This window comes from Leuciscus leuciscus (genome assembly GCF_965113295.1).
Source record: "Leuciscus leuciscus genome assembly, chromosome: 16".
NCBI classification, from domain to species: Eukaryota; Metazoa; Chordata; class Actinopteri; order Cypriniformes; family Leuciscidae; genus Leuciscus; species Leuciscus leuciscus.
Window position 1 is genome coordinate 35934630 of NC_138740.1, and position 8264 is coordinate 35942893.

At 36.4% G+C, this 8264-nt stretch overlaps 1 protein-coding gene across 1 annotated transcript in view; it reads right to left on the reverse strand.

Moving 5' to 3' along the window:
* The window catches only part of dym (dymeclin), an 83937-nt gene that overhangs the window by 53559 nt on the left and 22114 nt on the right, over positions 1–8264 (reverse strand). The window lies entirely within an intron of this gene.

Consider the following 8264-nt stretch of genomic DNA (forward strand, 5'->3'; position numbering starts at 1 on the left):
AGAACTGAATTTGCTGCAAGAAACCTTTAAAGACCCACTATGGTGAAAATCAAGTTTTTTAAGGTTGTTTATATGGGTCACATGGGTCAATTTTTGGAAATTGAGATTTATACATCATCTGAAAGATAAGCTTTCCATTGATGTATGGTTTGTTAGGATTGGACAATATTTGGCCGAGATACAACTATTAGAAAATCTGGAATCTGAGGATGCAAAAAAAAAATCGAAACATTGAGAAAATCTCCTTTAAAGTTCTACATTTATGTTCACGATTCGCTGCATTCACTCACAAAAATAAATGTTTTATATTTTTACGGTAGGAAATTTACTAAATATCTTCATGGAACATGATATTTACTTAACATCCTAATGATTTTTGGCATAAAAGAAAAATGGATAATTTTGACCCATACAATGTATTGTTGACTATTGCCACAAATATACCCGTGCGACTTATGACTGGTTTTGTGATCCAGGGTCACATATATGCTTTAACACAAACCATGTGCAAATTCATAAGTCAAACTCAGTATTTTCTCCTTAAAATTGCAGTGAACCGAAGACAGTCTCAAAAAATGCAGTCTGAAATCGCAGTTGTTTTCTGCATCGAAAATATGTTGTAACCAATCCCGTCACGAGGGGGGCGTGCTTTAGCATATCATTACCTATGCGTAGCAGGGGAGTTTTAAGAGAAGCCAGGTTATCCCGGTATATTTTTCAGTTTCTATGAAAAATCTGGTGCATTTAGCGAGCGTGTGTGAATTATGTATATGATGTATATTACGATGTTATGCTGAACCATATGCCTTTCTCAATGCGTTTCAAGGATGCTGATTTTTTTAGAAGGCAGCTGTCTGAGTCTGAGATGGCTAACAGGAACATTAGCAACACGTTATCAGCGGTTTGATTAGCAGTTTGAAGTCAATTCTGCATGATCCTAAATAAAGCAAGGGTTCAGAGTTACATTCAAGCTATTTTCAGGCATGAATAAAAAAAATTTCACAGGAAAAATAACATTTAAATATGTCATTTTGGTGATCAAAGATGAGTTTTAAGGGATACAATTATTGACTACAGGGGGACTTTAAGTGGATGGAAGAAAAAGCTAAAAAGTACAGAATATACCACACTTAAAAGATGGCTTGCAATGGTGACGCACTTAAAAGTTGCTTCAGGCCAGAAGAGGAATAATTGAAGCAAAACATCGTTCTTAGAATCTCCAGGAAGTGCAGTAGAGAACCGGACATGCTAATGGATCTAAAAAGGACAATCTCTTCTGCCTCAAGAGCTTCAGATGTATTTTAGAGATTCCACAGCGCTCTTTACAGCATCACAGTCACTCCTTTGTTCGGTGTGACTCTGTAAATGTCTATTTGAAAATACGTATGTCTTACAGTGCCAATCAGGAGAAATCATACAAGCACACGTTTTTAATTATGGCTGAAGATTCGAAACAATATTTGGTAGCGTGGAACTTTTTGTACATTGGGAATTCTATCAGATAAGGAAAAGTGGCCATTACATTTCACTTTGGAGGGAAAGGGTTAAAAAAAAAAACAAGAGCGACTTGATATCAGCCAATAAAGAAAGATGTTTCATTAAATTTTGCTTCTTTAGAATGACACATTGTGCAAATGAATCATGCATCACAAGACCAGGATCAAGTATTAGGAAAAATGCAGTCGATTTGGACGCCATGTTGAGTTTAACATTGTGTAAAAAAAAACAAGAAGAGTTAAACATCAGTCAAAAGGTAAAGATTTTAAACAGATTTCTAATCATTCAGGCATTGTCTCAGGTAGAGCGAGAAAGAATTGAGATGGAAATGAGATGCCTGTCTCCATGTCTAATCACTTGTGGCTGGACATGGCGGCCCCACGAGCAGACTGAAGCAGTCTAATCTGGAGCCAGGATGTTAACAAACATCCACCGCAAATAAAAACAACAACACTGGCAGAAAAAAAGTCACAGAGTAACGAAAACTGCCCTCCACCCTCCTAGACGCCTGATATCATTAAGACACTGATAACATTAAAGGTCATTTGACTGATATTATTGGCTGCTTCTATCCTTTAGGTTCCTTATATGATATCATCATGTTCCAAAGACACTGAGATCATGCTGGAACTGTAATGAGGTCACAAGAGACGCCATGGCGACCCCAGTTGACCAATGAGAGCTGAGCGCAGATGCCAGAGTCTGCAATCCACTCATCAGAGCCAATCAGAAGCCTGTAATCACTCTCAGACACATCGACACACTTTTATGACGGGAAAAATGATGGATGATGAAAACACCCCTTTGATTAGCACACAATCTCTCATAAACACACTCATACGTCTCTTAGTTCACTGTTTGTCTCGTGTGCTGTCTGTTCCTTTCAGCACAACACTCAAATATAATATTAAAGGGAGAGAAAGACATTCATATTATACAACTTTTGTACCTTTTTTCTCCCCTGAAGTCAACTTAAATGTTAGTCATAATATAGTATAAATCAAATACTCTTAATAGGCATCTTGCATTAAAAATAATCAGGGTTTAGATTTTATGACCATTTTCTATCATCATAATTACAAAAAAATTATCATCTCATAATTCAACTTTTTATGCCATAATTATGAATTATGTGGTAGAATAATATAAAAAATATATAGAAATACTAAATGAAGGAAAAACAGATGCATTATCCATATCCATTCTAAAACAAATACATTAAATACATACATAAATAAAATGATACAAAATAAGATCAAATATGTACAGTATGACACATTTATGCAGTTTTGTTTCATTTAATGCTCTGGATGGACTGGGCTCTGGATGGACTGGAAGTGTGTGTGTGTGTGTGTGTGTGTGTGTGTGTGTGTGTGTGTAATATACAGTGATCGCACACACACATACACAAGCACAGAAGGCAGTGTGTGTCCTGGGGTTGTTATTGTGGACTGTGTTAACAGCAGAGATAAATGAAGACATCATGGCTGCCATCCAGCAGAGCTGAGAACACAAACACACAAACAAACACACACACACACACACACACACACACACACACACACACACACACACACACACACACACACACACACACACACACACACACACACACACACACACACACACACACACACACACACACACACACACACACACACACACACACACACACACACACACACACGGGTTTTCCATTCCACTAATGCTGTCAGTACATAAACAGGCGGCCGAGGGTGACAAATGTTGCTGCAACTTCCACACACACACACACACACACACACACACATTCACGTCTATGTCCTCCTTTCATAGTGCTTTTCCTGTAAAAGTCCCTGTGGATTTCTCCCTGAGAATGTCATTTCAGATTCAGAACTCACATGGCTAACAACGGCATCTGATGTATTACTCATTATAAAGTCTGAGGGAAACTTCAGATCCAGAATGAGAGTCTGATTCAGACAGCATGGAAGAGAGAGAAGTCTTGTGTCTTATATAGTCTTATATCTCGTGTCCATTAGGGAAGTATGAATGAATGAATGAATGAATGAATTCATTCATTATAAATGCCTCATTCATTCATTCATTCATTCATTAGGGAAGTAAAAATTCCATTAAAGGGATACTTTACCGTTTTTTCATATTAAACTATGTTATTCCCTTAACTAAGACGAGTTGATACATACCTCTCTCGTCTCAGTGCGTGCACTAAATCCCTCTGTCTTGCGGCGAAACTTTGTTAGCCCAGTTCATTTAATATGGGCCAAGCAGAGAAGCTACCAAACACCTCCACGTTTTCCCTATTTAAATACAGTTACTCGCGAAGTGTAACTCGACCTAGGACGGTGACACAAAACAAAACGTTGCGCTTTTCTAAGCGTGTAAAATGGATAACTATTTTGTATGGCGGAATACCATAGCAAGTGCTTGTAAGCACTTCGACTTGGCGCAGTAATATCTTCACTCGTGGAAAAATCCTCTCACCGGCCCCCGCTCCCTCTAGTGAAGATATTACTGCGCCAAGTCGAAGTGCTTACAAGCACTTGCTATGGTATTCCGCCATACAAAATAGTTATCCATTTTACACGCTTAGAAAAGCGCAACGTTTTGTTTTGTGTCACCGTCCTAGGTCGAGTTACACTTCGCGAGTAACTGTATTTAAATAGGGAAAACGTGGAGGTGTTTGGTAGCTTCTCTGCTTGGCCCATATTAAATGAACTGGGCTAACAAAGTTTCGCCGCAAGACAGAGGGATTTAGTGCACGCACTGAGACGAGAGAGGTATGTATCAACTCGTCTTAGTTAAGGGAATAACATAGTTTAATATGAAAAAACTGTAAAGTATCCCTTTAAAAATGTCCATAGAGCAAATTCTTCAGCAATCACACAACATACACAAGGGTTATCAAGTGATGCTTCTGAAAAGTATCTTAAAATATTTTGCCATATTCTTGGACGATTGTTATGCACACAGAAACCCTTGAACCGAGCATTTGGATTGGATGACTCTAAAGACTGATATTTTCCTAGAAAAGCAGTTGTTGACATGAAGGCCAGCCTGTAGACGCGCGAATAGGAAGAAGAGTTTATTCATGCAAAGCCATCTGGCAGACAGAACATCATGCATGCGTGTGTCAGACCAAATACATCCGCTCATCTCTCCAGAGGGAGTATATGTGGCACACAATATATACATCAACATTGTCAGGATTCTTTGAAAGTCATCTGCAACATCCTAGCATTGGGCTCCAGGGGGGAAAGACACAGGTGTGTGTCATGTCTGACTAGGCTAATAAAACACTTCCTGTCTGCCACTATAAGCCCACCATTACTTCCTGTCAGTGTGGTTTCAGCAGGAAGTGTGCATGGTGTTTGCCTGGTTATGTAGAGAGCATCGTTGCTATACGTTTGCTAAGGTGTTCTGAGAGGTTTCAAGGGAGTTTCTCAGAGTTTCTATGCGGTTGCAAAGAGGGTTATTTGCAGCTACAAGTCAATGTACCTTAAAATCCATTTCGCAAGGGTTTATGGGAAATATTAACCCTAAAAGCATGCTTTTCCTCCCTCATTCTCCACTCTAGGGTTCCTCTCTCTCTCTTTCACTGTAGTTTGAGCTGGGCAGGGCGAAGGGTGAGACGACGACACTAATCCTGAATGCAGACACAGCGACGGCCTTGAGACTTACGCAGCACATACACACAATAGCAGGATTTTGTTAAGGCCAGACGCAAGTTCGATAACACTTCAGCATTACATTCATTTAGTAGTTAAGCACGGATGGTTATTGTTACACACAGAGATCAAAAGTTCAACTGACTGAACACAAAACATCAGAATACTTTAGATATACCACGGTGTCACACTAGTACGCAACCAAGTGTACAGTAAATCTGCAATCAATTAGGAATCTCACGAAAAGCTGTCAATAACATGTCTAACGTCATATCTCACACCCGAAATTTAACTTTTTTTAAACTTTTTATATTAATATTTATTATTATAATAAAGTAATTAAATGTTTTAATTATATTTATAAACTAAATATAATTAATTACATTTTGCATGAAGAAAGAATTTTTTTTTTAATAATGTGATATTAATAAAAATATATAATTAGACATGTTTTCTCCACCAATGCTAACTACTACAATGAAAATAAAATAAATATATATTTAAAAAAATAAAAATAAAACCATTAGAAAAAAAACATCACTTATACATCATAGTAGGTTTTGTTGCCTTTTATTCATTAAAAAAAAAAATAATAATAATTATTGCGAATCTGAGAATTGAGTAAAAATTACTTATTGAGAATTTTGTTCATGAAAATGAAAAAAATGTCATAATGCAAACATCCAGAATGGTATTAATGGCCCTTAAAGACTTTATTTTCTTGTGTAAACAATAAGTTTATACCCCTTTTCTTTTGATTTTGGTGTGAAATGGGACCTGAACATGTTTTTGTGAGATACACTGTATTTAGCAGAAATAAGAGAACCGAATGATTACAGACGATCATAAGACACATTCAGTAGCCCTGCCCTGGGAAACACACACACACACACACACACACACACACACACACACACACACACACACACACACACAGAGAAACATCAAGACGCCATCTTCGCACAGATCACCGCCCTGATTTATGAAGCACAAGTGTTTCCCAGACAACTTGTAGTTAAGTACATCATCTTAAGTACATCATCTATCCCTTTTTTTGAGGGGAGGATAATCACACATATCAGTTCGGTATGGAAGCTTGATTCGGCTTCAGAAAAAAAAAAAAGAAAAAAAAAAAAAGAAAAGGTAATTGCGACTTCTCACAATTCTGACCTTTTTTCTCACAAATGTGATAAAAACTCACAATTCTGAGTTTACTTCTCGCAATTCTGAGTTTATACCTCATAATTCTTCAATTTTTCTCAGCATTCTGTGAAAAAAGTTCTAATTGTGAGATAAAATTACAAGTTTATATCTCACAATTCTGAGAATTAAGAATCAAAATTGCGAGACAAACTTCAGCAACAGAGTAAAAAAAATAAAACTGGTAATTCTGACTTTTAGATCTTGCAATTCTGACTTATTTCTCAGAATTGCGAGATATAAACTTGCAATTGCGAGTAAAAGTCTATGGCAAAATAGTCAGAATTGTGAGATATGGTTTTGGATTTTTGAATGGATGATGAATGGAAGATGAATGAATTTGTTGGGGTTGCTATGTGGTTTCTAATGTGTTCTGAGTGGTTGCTAGGAAGTTATTATGTGGTTGCTATGGTGTGGTTTCTAGGGGGTTGCTAAGGTGTTCAGAGTGGTTTCTAAGAAGTTACTATGTAGTTGATAATGTGTTCTGAGTGGTTTCTAGTGTGATTGCTTTAATTATTTTATTCCATGGCAGAAACAAGCTTCCATAGTTTGTTGTGACATTACTCTCAAACTAGTTTCAAACTAGCTTATACTTATAAGTCACGGTCAATATAGCGTCCAACATAATGAATCAAATTATTTAAAAAACACTTGATGAGCTGTCGAGCCCAATTTTCTTTCCTGTGTTGACAAATTTCCATGTGAAACAGGAAGTCTGAGCTAATAGACAAAACATAATAAAGCTTGATTGAATTATTAACCTTTGCCACTGCCTGGCAACAATAACAGTTTGGGACGCGATATATTCTAATATGTTTCTTTTAATATAGAGACAAATTATAAATGTCTAGGTTTATCCATCAGATTCCGGTTTCTAGGGCAGCTTAAAAACAATGCAACTTTGCAAAATGACCATAAGCCGTTTCCCAGGCAACAGCAGAAAGTTCATAACTGAGTATCGTAAACGTTTAAGTCAAGCTAACATTAATATGATCCAGAAGGCTTTCCGGCACGTGTAATTCCAGAGTGACGAATTTTGGCCATGTAATCCTGCCTGAATCTTTCCGTCCCGCAGCAGCGGAAACAGGATCAGGCCCAGAATTCCTACTGTGGGTGACGGGACTGACACACAGGGCTTGTGTCTCCATTTAGCTGGCCTGATTTACCCGTCAGACAATGAAGACACACTGTCTGGATTCCACACACACACACACACACACACACACACACACACACTGGTACGTCATCTTGGCACTGACTCTCAGCTGTCAACAAGCTCATTTTGTATCTTTTGGCCACAGATTGTCAGTCGATGATACGTGTTGTTCTAGACTTTAATCGCACTTCTGACTAACCGAATCAACCAAAAGTTTTAATTTAAGTCAGCAGTGGTTGTGATAGTTTCAGTTTGCTTTTTATTTCATAAACACATTTCATTTTAATTGTCTTTTAAGTGAAAAATTACACTAAAAGACAAATAAATACAAAATATGTAATATTCCTCGAATTGTATTTTGATATAAATTTTATTTCAAATTCTTTAGACTTCAGGTTAGTTATTTTTCATTGAAATCAGGAATAATTAAAGGCATATGTAAACATAATTCAAAAGATAAATCAAGTGATATAGTAAATAAATATAACATATTTAAACATAATATAATATAATATAATATAAAATAAATTTCATATATTTTCCCTTTTTTTGTTTCAATGCAAGTTTTCACCATCTGAACCCCACATCGATAATCACCATATCATGTCCAAGAATATTAAATATTATAAAACAAATTAAAAAAGTAAAATAATTATAAAAAAATTATGTTTTTTTTACATTACATTTACAAACATTTTACTAAACTTACATTTAATGAAAACTATAACTTAATTGAAATAAAA